Source organism: Nycticebus coucang, chromosome 8, assembly GCF_027406575.1.
Source record: "Nycticebus coucang isolate mNycCou1 chromosome 8, mNycCou1.pri, whole genome shotgun sequence".
Lineage (NCBI taxonomy): Eukaryota > Metazoa > Chordata > Mammalia > Primates > Lorisidae > Nycticebus > Nycticebus coucang.
The window spans coordinates 117,127,113-117,143,358 of NC_069787.1; the positions used below are offsets into that span (position 1 = coordinate 117,127,113).

At 45.9% G+C, this 16,246-nt stretch overlaps 1 non-coding gene across 1 annotated transcript; it reads left to right on the forward strand.

The window, feature by feature from the left end:
• Positions 1-14,168: 14,168 nt before the first annotated feature.
• On the forward strand, positions 14,169-14,276 carry LOC128592960 (U6 spliceosomal RNA). The gene has a single exon (XR_008382163.1). It is a non-coding gene; the product is annotated as a U6 spliceosomal RNA (small nuclear RNA).
• The last annotated feature ends 1,970 nt before the right edge of the window (positions 14,277-16,246 follow it).

Consider the following 16,246-nt stretch of genomic DNA (forward strand, 5'->3'; position numbering starts at 1 on the left):
GCCTCAATGACTAGGTCAACCCCTAACAATCATTTCTATGTGCCTTTGCATGACAAATGAACAAAGATGCAAATCCACTGTCAATAGCACCCACACACACAAAAACCCATTACAGAAATGAAGGCTTGTCATGTTTGGAACAAGAATTAAAAGAGAAAACCCCAAAAAACCTCATCTGAAATCCAAATACCTCACAAGCACTTGAACGTGTAACATGGCCTAAATGTTAATGAAGCAATTAGGCTCACTCGGTGGGATGAGCAACAAAAGAAACCCTTTTCAAGACACAGCTGTCAACAATTACACTTGGCGGCATGGACTGGCTGATATTCAGCATCTTAAAACTCATGGAAATGTGGAGTCTGTTTGACCAGAAAGCAGGCCAGACTCCAGGGAAGACGGTAAACCCTATTTATCTGGCAGGCTGGAGAATGGAGGATGGAATATTCTGGTTGGCTTGGCAACAGGGATTTTTATTTGTTTGTTTAAGATTCAAAATGATGAAGCACTTAAGAATGATATAGAATTTAACCAACCAAAGGGTTAGAAAAGTCTCGATGTGGAGGTTCAGGTAGTATTTCTGGGTGGGGCAGAGTCTCCTTGATTTCATATTGTCAGAAAGGATTTATTGTTTATTTTGAACTTTCTGATTATCTATATTGTTTATAAAGAGAAGTTTATTTTAATCTGACTATTTAGAGGAGAGAGCTTCTATTCTGGCTGAGAAGTGCTCCTTTGAGGATTACTCCTCTTAACCCAAAACACACATGTGTGCACACGCAGAGCACACATGCACACACCCACAGACCTAGCGTCATGTTTGTATGATGTGGCCCTTAGACCACAAACTATAGGACAAGAGGTAACTCCCAACCAAACAGGGATGATCAGATTCTCTTTCATGGGAGTTTGGGAGTTGGAATTCAGAAAAGCCTTGTGTCTCCACCAGTTTTCATAGCACAGAACATGAGAATTGGGGATCTGGAAAGTGACAATTTTTCACTTTGTGCAAAGAGAAGCAAACAGTTGATGGGAGAAAAAGAAAACAGGATGTAAATGTACTGAGTGAGGAACAGACTAGAAACCCCCTAGGCCTAGAAAGAGACCCAGGGTGGCTGCCTGGGTTCCTGGTTCTTGCATCCGTGAGGCTTGACCACACGTCTCAGCCTTGGTTTCCTGGGGCTCCGTATATCCTTCCCTTTCAACATAAACTTGTTTGAATGACTTGGCAAAGGCTGTAAGTTACCTCTTTAATCTTCATTCTTTCCTTCTTCTTCACTCAATAAAACCCAGTTTTATTCATATCCACTAAAAAGACCCCACTCTTGAGCCTTTCTTATGACTGGTGTAGTGAATGGGGAGTAATGGGAAGTTACTGGGAAGGATTTCTGAGAAGTTACCGCGGCCAGACCCAGTTCAGAAGCTCAGCCTTTGCCCTTCGTGTGCCTTTGTTGTTGCATGGGAACCGACATGATTGCTGAAGCTCCAGCAACGAGCCGTGACCAGCAGTCATGAGGACGGAAGCCAGTGCTGAGGAGGAAGAGATTCAAAACGAGCTGGATCCCTGGCAGCAAGGTGGAGCCCATGAGAACTTAGGACTTTCTCCCTCTGTGTTTAAGTGCAGAAAAACAATCTTCTACTTTGCTTAGGCAACTGTCATTTGGGGTTTCGATTAGTAGCAGCCAACTGACATTCGATAGAACACACGTGGGTGTTAGCCCCTTGCGGCCAATCCTGAAAAGAGTTTCACAGGCTGTATTACAAATTTTACCAGATGTTCCCCTGGATGGTCTGGGCAGTGGCTGCATCATTTACTAGGCATGTGGAATACTCGGCTTTGTCCTCAAAGAGGGATAACATAAAAAGCACAGTTTCTGTACCAGGTACAGCCTCTGCCAGAGGCTGTGACCCTGGAGGCTTGTGTTGGGTTAGAGGATTAGCTCTCCTCTCTCTTCCACCCTGCATGGAGTTGAGGGAGAATTTCCTCCTCTCTGGAAGGAGGGAGGGCAGATCTACATGGCCAGCCGTGTGCCAGGCCTAGGTTTTACTCCTTGGATTAAAGTCATCACATGGTGAAACAAAACTTTCCATCCTAAAGCTACTGATAATAGCACCTGTACACAGGACTTACAGATTATAAACTAATTTTGCTCTAATCCCCCACCTCATATTGAAAGACCTATCTGAAGCCAGACTTCAAAAATCTCAATAATTGTCTCAACGGCTCCATCGGGCTCTGTTGAAGTAGCCTTCCTGTCCACAGGGAGCCAAGCATCCAACTTTGTCCACAGGCTGTGTGGGGAATATTGTGGGAAGCAGCATTCACAAAATAAAGGCCAAAAGGAACGAGGCAAAAATGAAATCCATTCTGGAGTGAAAAGAATGTAATCTTTTTCCTATGCAAAGGCATCAACTTGAGTACCAATGGGAAAAAATAATATTAGATGATTGAATGAAATTAATTTTTTAATTGCAATTATGGCATTCGGTGAATACTTCTCAGGAGATGAGTGCTGAAGTATTTAGGGGTAAAATGTCAGGTCTGAAACTTACTTTCAAATCAATAAGAATAAAGAATACATGAAAATATTTTCATGTGCATACACATAAAAAGAGAACTCAAATTTGGCACATGTGCATTTATTCATTTATCCAGAGAGGAGAGAGTGAGAACAAGAATGAGAAATATGGGAAAGGTCAGAGGCGATGCAAATATGACAATGTGTTAACAATTGCCAAAGACCAAGTAAAGTATGTGTGGTCTTTGTTGCACTACTTTGCCCTTGCCATATACGTGAAAATATTGAGGGAATAAACCAGTTAAAGGAATAAGAGACCGAAGGAGGGAAATTAGCTTCATTTTTCGAATGGAGATGAAATCATTTTGTTATTTATTTTTAGAGCCAAAAAATACTAATTTGTTCTCCAAGCATAGACCAAATAACTTGGTTATTTATTTCTCTAGTCTTTTCTAATTATGGGAAGCCCTTGGAGTTAACCATTGAGGGTACAAACGGCCCCAAGTAATTTCAACTTTAACCAAAAAGATTTTTTCAAATGACCCTTCTGGGGACCGGTAGGTAGTTATACAAACTTCATCCCATGCAAGGGGGAGGTGCTACTCACAGAGACACCTTTGGGAAGACCACTCCTAGAGTCCTGCCATGTAGGACGGCTTGGCCCAGAGCGTCCCAGTTCTATCCCACCTCTGGTTGGTCACTCTGTGTGCAATGCAGGGGGTCCTGGCTGTGTTTTGCTATGCTGAACAATCACAAGAAAAGGCAGTGTACCTCCTTGTCACATTGCCAACCTCAAGCAAGATGCCGTTCTGTAAGTAGCTGGTTCATGATCCCTCTGGGCCCCACCTCTGCCCATCAACAGGTGCTTTCCGCCCATAGAGTCAGCCCAAAGGGTGACATCAATAGCAGGGACCCTCCTCAGGAACTGTGACTCAAACTTCATTGGGCACAAACTGAAAGAGGCTCCTCAAAGCCTCTCACTAGGTAGGACAATAGGCCAACTCACCAGTCCTACCGGGAGGTGACTATGGAGCACCAGGTCAAAGGAGGAGCATTTAATGGACACTGGAGCTCCAAGGTCCTTCTTTTAAATGCGCCTCATCGACATGTGCTTTCTATGTTCAGTAAGTCATTGCCCTTTTCTGGGAATATTTTTCTTTTTCTTTGTTTTTCAGTTTATGTTTATTTACATAACATTTTGTTTTGAACATCAAAGACTGCACCAAAATATGAGCCATTCATCTGAAGACAACTGTCTTTACCATAACTCAGAGTACTGCACTGATGCCTACAATTAATCTATTAGTATTAGTGACATTGCTGTCTAATCATGGAAAGCTTCTTATCAGAGTGTGAACATGATTATTAAAGAGCAAAGCTTTCCCCTTCATTCCTTACCTTCAGACCAAACCAAAAAAGCCACTTTCACCTAGAAAGGGCATTTTAAGGAAAAACTCAATTTTTAACCAGTTTTATTAAACCTAGCAAGCTCCCCAAAGTGGGAAAACAAGTCTTCCCAGAGTAGATAGGACGACACTAAAAAAAGATAAAATTACCTGAAGAGTCTCTTTTTACCAATTTGCAAAACATCAAAGAGCTGCCTTCTTTCTAGCTGTTGATTCTGTCAAAGGTCTTGGCTGGATGCTCAAGAGCAGACTGTGGCAGGGCTGGGTGTGGCTGCAGCCAGCGGGCTGTCCAGGGACCGAGCACTTCCGGTCACACAGTCAGCTCTGTTCCTCAGCTGTTCTCTCTGAGATTTTTAGCAGTTTTCACTTTAGGACACCACACACGTAAATCCCCCACCCACCCCCCAGTTGAAAACTACATAGATGTTTTTATACACAGCAAAACATGGTGCTCAAACAGGGAAGCTGCTGGCACACCCCAGGTACACAGCCTGAGGACAGCCAGACGTCTGCAGGACAAACTTCAGCACAGGGACATCAGATACTGGAGCTAGACAGCGCCAACTATACTGACAATACTAGACATAGTGAACTGTTCAATAGTTAGTCCTGGGGACTGTTTAAGGGAGGCGAGGTTTGCACCAGAGGAAGCTTGCCATGTCCCTTCTTTGGGGACCTGCGCCTCTCAGGCTTTGCCACTGGGAATTGTCCTCGAGGGATTTCAACCTTGTCTCTGCATCCAGCAGTACTAAGTAAAAACAGCCTCAGTTGGTGCTGGACATTCAACTCTCCAATCTGGAAAAATAGCCACTCCGTCCTCTGTCTCCAGATCGGTATTCTTTGGGGTGAAGCAAAATAAAACCCCCCAATGTGAGTGTAGGACAGGGAGCTGGAAATGAAACCTTCCCAAGAGCGTCGTGAAACCTCCACCTCCTGTGCTCTCGCCAGTGGAGGATGCTGACATGGGGTTGTTCTGGGTCCCCTAAAAGTCTCCCCTCCAGTAGTTCCCTTGATGTCAACATTGCAGTGGCTGCCAACACCAGCAGGTCACGAGCTCTGGAGGGGCGGGCAGCACACAGACCTTCCTGGGGTCATCTGTTTGGACATTTGACATGAGCTCATTACAACCCGGTCAATAAATGGAGCTGCTGTATACATTTCAGTGGAAACATATGGGCACCCAGCAACCTCATGGGTCTCCCAGGGAACCCTCTGCACCGCTGACCACAGGAATCCCTGGCTGGAGCGGTCAGAGTGTGGGCTGAGGTCACTGCTGAGGGGCGGTCTGCTCAACAGAAGCTCCAAGACGCTGCTCTTGCAGAGCTTCCTTGGGCTTTATTACTACAGGGCGGTGATTCCAAATGTCAAAGCCACTGTGCTTCCCTGACAAATATGGACCACGGAATTTTAGAAATCCTGTCCCAAAGCAAGACACCAGAAGGCCCAGGGAAACGGTGTTCTTCCCAGGATCCACTGTCACGGCGTGACTGCGTTTCTGGGGCCTCCCTGAAAGCACAGTTGTTGGAGTTTGTTGCTTGTTTTAAAACCTAATGTCTCACCATTAGTACTTTTATTACAGACCTACTAGATCTGTTCTTCTGGTAAGTCTAAGAAGTAACCTGCGGGTCTCCCACCAGGTCGTCCTAGATGAGAAGGTGCTCTAAGGGGGTTTCTCCTCCAGAGCCCAATCTGGGGGCTGGGCTCAGCAGCTCTGGTGCATGGCCTGCGGGTTCCTGCCCAAGTTAGCCCACCGGAGCAGCTGTCCTGTTTAGTGTAGCAGGAAATGAGGTGCCCAAAGGTGACACGCGCCCTGATAGTTTCCCCCAACATCACTAACAGACCTGCAGCAGTTCAGAGGGCCCTCGCCTCTGAAGCAAGCCCTGGTTACAGAGAGAAACCATTTTGACCATCCAGTGGAAATTGTATTAATAACACTTTACTTTGGGTAATGTTTTGGTCCATTTCCTTTTTAGCTTTTTTTTCTTTTTAAATTATGCTGTGGAAGGAGCACCCAGCACACACCTGGACAGGAACCACATGTGTGGCCCACAAGGGACAAAGCACGGCCTCCAGCCCCAACCCAAGCCCTTCTCAGGAATATTTTTCTAGGTTGATTGCTACCTTCTTAAAATGTGATTCCAACACTTGAATATGACACTGTACACCAATGGTTCTCAATTCGAGGGGGATTTTGCTTCCCAGAGGACACTTGGAAATGTCAGGGGACTTTTTTTTTTTGAGACAGAGTCTCACTATGTCACCCTTGGTAGAGTGCTGTGGCATCACAGCTCACAGCTCAAACTCTTGGCTTAAGTGATTCTCTTGCCTCAGCCTCCCACATAGCTGGGACTACAGGCGTCCACCACAATGCCCGGCTGTATTTTGTTACAGTTGTCATTGTTGTCTAGCTGGCCTGGGCTCGGTTTGAACCCACCAACTTTGGTGTATATGGCTGGTGCCATAACCACTGTGTTATGGGCACCGAACCATGTCTAGGGACATTTTTGATGGTTGTGACTTGAGTGGAGGTAAAGTCTCCCAGTGGGTGGAGGCCTGGAACTCTGCTAAACATCCTACAGGGTGTAGGACAACCCTCACAACAAAGAATTATCTGTAAACTGTCAACAGTGCCAAGGTTAGGCAGCTCTGCTTTATGTTAACCTCTGTTCAGAGTCCAGTAAAACACTGTGTTTTAAGATTAGGACGCTTTCTCCGCACCCTCCCCCCAACCCCAGTAAAATCATAGTTTAATATTTAATCAGACCCCAAAATGAGTTTTCATCTCAGTACAAAACAGCCACCACATACACATAAAATGCTTATTTGTTAATGTAAAATTTGTAATTTCCCTGGCTCATCCAACGTGCAATGCACAATGACTTCAAAGACAACAATTTGGGGCAACTGTTCACAAATTGAAAAAAACACAATTCCAAGTTTCAAGTAAGATTAGGACCCTTTCTAAATACAGTTTTTTTGCGCCATTTTCATGTCTCTGATCCCCCTCTTGCTTCATAATCAAATTTGATGTTGAACAGGACCTTCCTCTGCAGGGAATGATCCTGTGCCTCCTCCACCACCCGATACCCATGCCGTGGATTCTTTTAACCCACATGCCATATTTTTGAATTCATAGTGAGAATTCTTTTCTCCATGCTGGTCAGGCATGGTGGCTCATGGCTGTAATCTTAGTACTCTAGGAGGCTGAGATGGGAGGATCATTTGAGGTCAGTTGTTTGAGATTAGCCTAAGTAAAGCGAGACCACATCTCTACTAAAAATAGAAAACTTAGCCGGGTGTGGTGGTACCTACTTATAGTCCCAGTTACTTGAAAGCCTGAGGAACAAAGATTACTTAGGACCAGGAGTTTGAGGTTGCTGTGAGATAGGCTAATGCCACAGCACTCTAGCCCAGGCCACAGAATGAAATTCTGTCTCAAAAAAATAAATAATAAAATAAAATAGTAAAATAAAATAATTGTTTTCCACAGAAGACAGAAGTTGTCCCTCCATCCTTTGAAGACACAAATAGATAAGCAATGTTATATCTTTGTTAAAATTGGCAGAAGATTACTGACCAGAAAAGGGCCAAGTTTGCCTGCTTTATGGCACATCAAAAATGACCCTCCACAGCTGGACAAGGACATGAATCGCTCCATTGCATGTGCTATGCTCAACTAGACCTGGCTTAGGAAAACTGTCATCCAAATATTGGCAACATCTCACTGGCAATGGTATCTGCTATGGAGTGAATTGTGCTCCTCCAAAACTCAAATGTTTAAGTCCTAACCCCTAATATGATGATATTTAGAGATAGGACCCTTAGGAAACAATTAGGTTTAGATGAGGGCCCCCTGCTGCAATTAGTGCCCTTCTGAGACGAGATTAGAGACCTTGCTCCTTTCCTCTTGCCGCCATGTGAGGATTCAGAAAGAAGCTGGTCATCTGTAAGTCAGAAAGGGACCCTGAGAACTGAATCTTCTGGCACCTTGATCTTACATTACCAGCCTCCAGAAGTGTGAGAGATAAATGTCTGTTGTTCTATAACCCAATCTATAACCTTTTTTAATAGCAGTGAGGCTAACTAAGACTGCATCCTTTGGCACTATGGAAACATTTTACTATTTCTACGTCATCTGCAGATCTGGTAACCCTATCAAAAAGAAAAATTTAAGATTTCTTCACAGTGCACTTCTTACTCTTCTTAGGACATGGCTACCTTGTCTATAGTTCTCATCTAATCCGTGATACCATTGATTATGACACACCATTATTTTGTATAATACGAAAGAAAAAAGATGCTTCCTGAAGTCATAATGCCAAGAGATGTACAAAGACACCTCCCAGTTTTAAAGATGTTAAAATGTGAAGAAATGTGTAGTTTGAATTTACAAATATAGTGGCCCTGGGTACAAAATGTAGCTCTAGCAGGGGGTTAAAATTAAGCATTTTTAGACCATCATATTTGTCCTAAAGCTGAAACTCCTTGCTATACCCCGGTTCATGTTTAGAGTGTTGCTCCTTCCTCTGTGGTGCTCATAGGAGTAGAAAGATTACTTTGATATCCCCATCTGCTGGGGAAGGAATCTTGCTCATCAGTGAAAGTACCGCCCAGGGGAATTTCAACAAGCTACTTGTCTTGCTTTGCAGGCAGAAAGATGCTATGAGATTTGCCTTGTAAATAGGCTAAAAAGGAACAAGTCTGGAAATAAGAGAGAAGAGATGTTTCATAAGGAGTGGGAAATCAGCACAGGGCTCAAATATATTGCATACTTTCCAGAGCAAGTCCATACCAGGAAGTGAGCTCTAAAGCAGCATTATCCCCCAGCTTCTTAGGCAGGAAAATGCAGAATCCAAATTGAAAAAGACCAGAGGCTTTCTGTCCTGAGGAGAAGCACCCTGACAATGAATTCATGCTGGTGCTACCAGGGAAGCAGTGAGGTTTCCTGCTGTTTTCCTCCAACACGGACTTTAAACCAATTCTGACGCTGAGGCCTTGCGCACTGAGGGAGCCTCTGGGTTTGCTAGTGAGCTGTTCTATACTTAGCCACCCTCAGAGGCTGTAGGAAGCTGGGATTCCCAGGAGGAAAATTCTCCCGAGGCTTCCCTGGGATGGGAGGTTTTGGAAACACATTCCTTTTCGAGCATTTCTCCTTCCAGAGTTTCTCACAGAAGTGTCCAGATGGTGCTTTTTTGAGGGGCCCGGGTTACCAAGGGCCTTCCCTCCCTGATATTCAGGGTCCCTTAAGTTGGGTGGGAAAAGTCCTCGCACCTGCAGCGAATGGGGGCAGCCACACTTCCTACTGTCCATTTTGGGGGGCAGCCAGCTCTCCCAGCTCTTCCCATTTGGGCCTGAAAGCAGGCTACATTTTACCCTTAGGGGCAGCAGAAAAAAAGGGGTATCAGTCAAAACTCCTACCTTGTGACTTTGTCGCACTGGTCTGGGTCTCCCTCCCACTTCCAGAGCTTGGTGTGCCCCATGGACTCACAGCTTTGCCTCCACACACATCCTGGGGGAAGCTGAGGTAAAGGCAAGAGGATGCGAAGCCCCCTCGTGCTTTTTTTGCATCACCACTTAGGGGCTTTTGCATATTTAATTTCCTTATCAATATTGTCATCTTGCTAAACAAGTGAAAAAGGAAAAACTTACGGTGGGAGCATCTTAGAAGTTTAAGGGTGCACCTCTTCTCTTGTAACAACCCCAGCACAGCTTTGGGGGATGCCGGCGGGAAGTATTAACAGCACTTGAATGTCACACTGGCCAGCACCACTGGCCTCTGCGGGTCATTTTGGAAATCTGGAGAAGAAGCTTGAATTTTACCTCAACAGAGGAAGGGGCTCCTGGCCTTTAGTGGATAGGTTCCTGCTCCAAACAAGAACTTTCCTGCGTCCCGGATAACTTGCAAATGTCACAACTTGATAACCGTGTCCATGAGAGACCTGTTAATACTTATGTGCATGTAGAACCCAACTCGAGCACAAAATATCTATTTCCTATTTTTTTTAAAATTTCAGACTATTATTGAGGCACACACACATGTTGTGGTTGATACTTTTTGCAAGGTTTTAATATACGATGGTATTTGGGGGAACACAGCTAACACGTAAATGGACAGAAGGTGATACTTTATTTTGTACAGAATTTTACCAGGAGTTGTTCACTGTTTTGGAAGAATCGCATACAGAGTTTGAGATCTTTGAGTCAGTCTGCACGTGTACGCAGGACAGCCACAGCGGTCAGCGGTGCAAACACAGACCCCTCCCTGTATCTGCCAGTGTGGTTGTGCCTGGGCACTCACTCATTGAAATACACATATTATATATTTTTCCTCTTAGAAATGACTTTCCTTTTACTTCTTATAGTTAGGACATTGCTGCTATGGTTGGGATATGGCCAAGTCTCTTGTTGATCCCCAGTGTTCCAATTTTGAAGGTAAGGCCTGAAGGTAGGGCTTGTTTGGCTCACTACATGGGGGGGGGGTCTAATCCCTTAGGAATGTCTTGCTGTCCTTGCGGTAATGAGTTCACTCCCTTAGTTCCTCTGACAGTCCCCCGAGAGCTGGTTGTTGAAAAGAGCCAGCACCTTCTCCCGTCTCTTTTGCCTCCTTTCTCACCATGAGCTCTGCATACACCTCTTTGCTTTCTGCCATGACTAGAAGCTTCCAGAGGCCTCACCAGAAGCAGATGCTGGTGCCACACTTCCTGTACAGCCTGCAGAACCACGAGCCATGGAAACCAACCGCCCCCCTTCAGGTACCCCTCTGTAGTGACACAAATGAACTAAGACAATTGCTATCTTAAGTGTATAAGTAGATTCCATTAGCTATAAATCTCATTTTGAGATGGAAAAAAAGTATCAATTTTCTGTTGCTGCACCACAAATTGCCACCAGTTTAGAGGTTTTACACCCCACAAATCCATTCCTGCCGGTTCCTGTGGTGGGCGTCCGGCACAATTTCCCTTAGTGACTAATCACATTGAGCAACTTCTCATGTGCTTCATGGACGCTCCTGAACCTTCTTTGGAGAAATGCCTATTCAAGTCCTTTTCTCGTTTTTCGACTAGGTTGTTTGTCTTGCTGTTGTTCAGTGATAGGAGTTCTATACACATTCTGGGGATTTCTTGACTGATAACTTCCAGTCCCCAAACACACACCCACCTGCCAGGCAGTGGAGAAGACACGCCTTCCATAGGAGCCAGGAAGCCCAGTGTGGAAGGAAGTGGGAGAAGAGGAGGAAGGTGACAGGGCTCTACCACTTGCTCACTACCTCCCCTGCCCTAAAGCCAGGAACCCTGTTCCATTAAAGAAAAACCTGTGTATTCCACTTCTCAGTGTTGGTTACCTTTACCCACAGAAGCCCTGTTTACTTACCTGGCCTGAGGATGGCCCTTCCTCCACCTGCCCTGCCCTTCATCCCTGACACAATGGCAGCAGAGGGACAGGGATTCCGGGACGGAGGAGCCTGTGAAGAACAGAGCACCACACGTGGGAGAATGCATCCTCTCGGACAGGGGACCCAGGGCAGGGAGGTGAAGCCAGTGGGGGAGAGACAAGCTTATGGGAGAAATGACAATGGGGGAGGCAGAGGGACGAGGCAGGGAAATATGAGAAAGAGCTGCAGACCTCTGTTTTAACGAGCAACGTTCTCAACTTGCCCCAGGCCATCCCTCACCTCGCCCCTCCTCTCTTACTGGCTGTCAGCGGTAAGCACGCCCACGTCCTTCACACTTGTTCATCAGAGCACAATTGGGGGCTAAGAGGAGAACACACACGCTTATTTGGACCACAAGAAGTGAGCCAGTCAGCCTGACCCTAACACTCAGCAGTCAGGGATACAGCTGGGACAACAGTGACTGAGAGGGCAATTCAGTGATCTCCGTGTAACACCGGCCTGGAGAGAGAGGGAGGAGGAGGGAGGCACTGACCTCAGTTTAGCTGCGTGTGCCATCTCTGCCAAGACTCAGGAGATGGGGTGGTGGGGCAGGGCCCCAAAATTCCTTCAGAGACTTCTTCCTTCCTTACAGCTCACCAACAACTGCGGAGGGGACCCCAACTTCAACATAGTCACAGTCCTTTACGAATAGCTAGAATGCAATTTGCCATGTGGAGTTATAGACGGGCTACCCCAGTGGGCTAGAAAACAAGATCTAGGACGGCGCCTGTGGCTTAGTGAGTAGGGCGCCGGCCCCATATGCCGAGGGTGGCGGGTTCAAACCCAGCCCCGGCCAAACTGCAACAAAAAAATAGCCGGGTATTGTGGCGGGCGCCTGTAGTCCCAGCTGCTCGGGAGGCTGAGGCAAGAGAATCGCGTAAGCCCAAGAGTTAGAGGTTGCTGTGAGCCGTGTGACGCCACAGCACTCTACCCGAGGACGGTACAGTGAGACTCTGTCTCTACAAAAAAAGAAAACAAGATCTAGGCCCAAATTGCAGCATCCTACAGCTGAGGGGTGTCACACTGGGGCAGTGGGTGCCTCTGCCATCACAGAGGATGAAAGTGGGCTACAGCCGGCAGTGTGGGAGAGCTGGGGCAGGGCAGCAGAGCTGACCACCCTGGTCACCCAACTTTTCACTGAGCAGGTTAATGGGGAAAGACAGGAAGCTCTGAAAAAAGGAACCAGTGTTGGTGACACAAAAGTACAGGTTCTCATAATGAAATCAGATGTGGTTTTAGGCAGAGGCCTCCAGAGTGATGACTAAGTACAGGGAAACAAGCATCACCTTTTTATCGATGTTCCCATTCAGACACCCACATAGGGAGGAGTCTGTGATAGTCTGACTCATTTCATAGCTGCCTGAACAGGTATACAGAATAATAAAAATAATATGGAGAGGGGTAGAGTCTAGGCATTTACTATTGCCAGCCACTGTTCTAGGTTCTTTCCTGTATGATCTCAGTTCCGACGCAAGGCATTACTGGGAGGAAACTGACACAAGAAGTGTTTCCATCCCTCGGTCGGATGAGCTGAGCTGGGGAGGCTCAGGATGGAGAAACAGAGTTTGGATGCTGAAAATAGAAGTGTCAGCCAGATTAGGGGGAGCACGTGCCCCAGAAGGAGGCAGAATCAGGAGAAGGTCCAGCAGAAGGTCGCTAACAGAGGGCAGGGGGAGGCAGCAAACGAGTGGCCTGGTGTTTCAGACCCGGCTGTGCTCATGGTGACCCAGTCACCGGCTGGCCTCTGATGGGAACGCAGCAGCCACAAGCTTCCAGGCAAGAGCTCAGAAGGAAAGAAGTTCTGCGCATACAGATGGTGCCTGTTTTCTTTTGGCTCCCCAGTGCCTAGCATGGGATCTGGCAGATTGTACACCTCGATATAAACTTGTTTAATGAAGGAGCAATTCAATGAATATGAAGGAGATGCTAACAAGAAGGAAGCAGAGCTCCTATCCTAGAGGGAGGAGGAGAACAGCTCACATTCCAGATAAGGCCTCAGAGAAAGGGAACAAGTGGGAGTGTTTGGGAAAGTGGGTGGGTGGCTTCTATGACGGCCAATAATGACCCTCACCTCCTGGCACTCATGCCCTCGTGATGTTTCCTCCCCTTGAATATGGGCTAGACTTACTGACTTGTTTGTAGGAAAATAGACTCTTACAGAATCGATAGAATTATCACTCAGACAACTAAGTTACATTAGTATGTTTCATCTTGGGGACTTTTTCCTCTCTTCCCTCCTTACTCTGAGGGAAGCCAGCTGCCATGGGGTAAGCTGCCCCATCCACAACTGTGGCAAGGAACAGAAGGAAGCCTCCAGCCAAAAGTCAGCCCGGAACTGAAGTCCTCACTCCAACAGCCCACAGGAAAAGCATCTTGCCCACCCTGAGCTTAGAAGACAGTCCTCCTTCTGCTGAGTCTTCAGATGAGACTGCAGCCCCCATATGCCAAAGATACATACGCCATCTGCAAATTAGAGCCCCTTGTTTGGAAAACATTCCACTGGATTCAAAACCTGTTCTCCTTATCACAGGAAATGCCAACATTTCTGTTGTCAGTGAAACAAGAGGAAGAACAGTTGGTATCTCTTTTGCTATAATTTCAAATGTACATTTTTGAATGGTTATAAAACTGGTCTTAAGAATTGTATGATCTTCTGACACAAAGTCAGTCAGGGTTGACAAGTTCATCATTAAAAAGTCTTGAGGAATCATTCCAAGCAGTCATTTTAAACATAAAATCGAATACAAAAATGACATTCATAGAAGCAAACTTAAGCTTCTCATCAAAAATTGTTTAAAAGATTTTATCTGCGTGCTCACTTCAGCAGCATATATACTTAAAAGTGGAACGTTACCAAGAAGATCAGTATGGTTTCTGAACAAGGATGACATGCAAATTTGTGGAGCAGTCCATATTTTTCAAACCAGTACATGCCTACACGAGAGAAAAACTCAATTCAGTTCAAATTGGGGGGAGTGGGAAGAAAAGAGGGGACAGAAGAAAGGAGAGGGGGTGGGGATCAGTGTGCTCCCACCTAACGGCACAATGTAAGGGTGTATGTCACACCTCCTGGATGCAGGACACAACTGCAGAGACTTTACCTAACAAATGCACACCTTGTAACGTAATCATTTGTACTCACATATTAATCTGAAATTGAAAAAAAAAAAAGATTTTGTTTGGAAGTTTCATGCAAATTCAATCCCTACCATTACATAGGAAAATGTAATGAAGATTTAACCACCCCCAGTAGATGCCTCCAAATGCCTTTCAGTTCTAGCCTTTTATAAAAATATTCGCCTCTTCTACATATTTGTGATGTGCAAAGTCATGAAGCTTTGGGAAAGTGCAAGCTCCACTTCCTCAGGGTGCAAACCAATTCAGATCCAGACTTGGGAGATGTGGAGCATGAACAAAGACTTACCCCACATCAGCCGTGCAGGGACAGGGACAGCTGAAAAGTCCTGCATTAAAGACAGGTAGGGTTTCTCCCATCAGACAGAAAGCACTAGCCCCCAACACCAAGGCCAGTGACTGTTCCTTGCTCCTCTCGGCACCATAGCCTTGAGTGGAAGTGGTTGGTCTTCATCTTTTGAAAGTAGATTAATTTCCAGAAGAGCTTTGCCTCACCCGAAGCTAAATTCAAATGAATAAAACACATTTTAATATACCTGATAACGTTTGGAGTCCCAAAGAGGCATGACATAAATTGATTTTTTTTTTTAATTTTTCCTAAATGGACTCAAGGGGCAATTTCCTAAGCTGAATGCTTTGGGCTTGCCTGTAATAATCATGTTGGTTCCTGGCTGGCAGGATGAGTGTCAATGAGATGTATGAGGTCTAAGATGTTTAATTAAAATCATTCTTGTTGCTTTATAGCTGTGCCTCCTAGGATACACCAAATAAGTTCTCTAAGTAGGGGCTTTCAAGTGAAAGCAACTAAAATAATCTTAGTATTGATTCTAATGAAGTTCTAACAATTAAACTTATAGCTCATTAATGGCTCCCATCATTTAAGGAGTCATGTTCATAAAGGAGTGGAAATGGTATCTTGATAGCTGCAGTCTGCATCACTGCAAAACATTGACACTCCCGGATTAATTCACTTCTATTAAACTTCAGGCTACAGGCAGAGTACTCAACAGGCAATTAAAGCCCCTAAGAGACTGAGCAAAGGAAGAGGAGACGATGGAGCGCGCAGAAGGGGCTGCGTGGGGGCCGCCTCCTCCGTCACAGGCAAAAGTCCGGCAACGACGTTGATTTTCCCAGAACTCCAGAGTAACTTCGGGATTTTCCCATCGTTTTGTTCACTGCTTGCTTTATTTTTCCCATTTCTTTCTTTTTTTTTTTTTTTTTTTTTCAGTTTTTGGCCGGGGCTGGGTTTGAACCTGCCACCTCCGGTATATGGGGCCTGCGCCCTACTCCTTTGAGCCACAGGCGCCGCCCATGTTTCCCATTTCTTTTAAATATGTGTACGTTCATTCACTCTTAACTGTGAAAATAATGTACACCCGTTCCCCCAACAATAGGAATAGCGTCATGTAAAAGATGAAAGTCTTCCATTCATTTATTTTTTATATGGAATATGATTGACACTTTACGGCACCTTTGCTTTACCCTCCGTTTCTGGTTCTTCTCGCGCCGCCTCAGCGCAGCGCCCCCGACCTCCTCCTTCCGCACGCGGCTCCCGGCCCGGAGCCCTTCGCGGGTTCAGTCGAGCCCCTGGGGGCCGGTCCTGCGGCGCGCGGCTCTGCAAACCCGGCTCCCCGCGCCGCTGCCTCCCTCTTGTGGCTCTAGGCGGTCACTGCAGCCCACCCAACTGGGGCCCTCTTTAGCGAGCGCGGACTCGTGGGAGGGCAGAACCCGGCTAGGGAGTGTGACTACTCTAA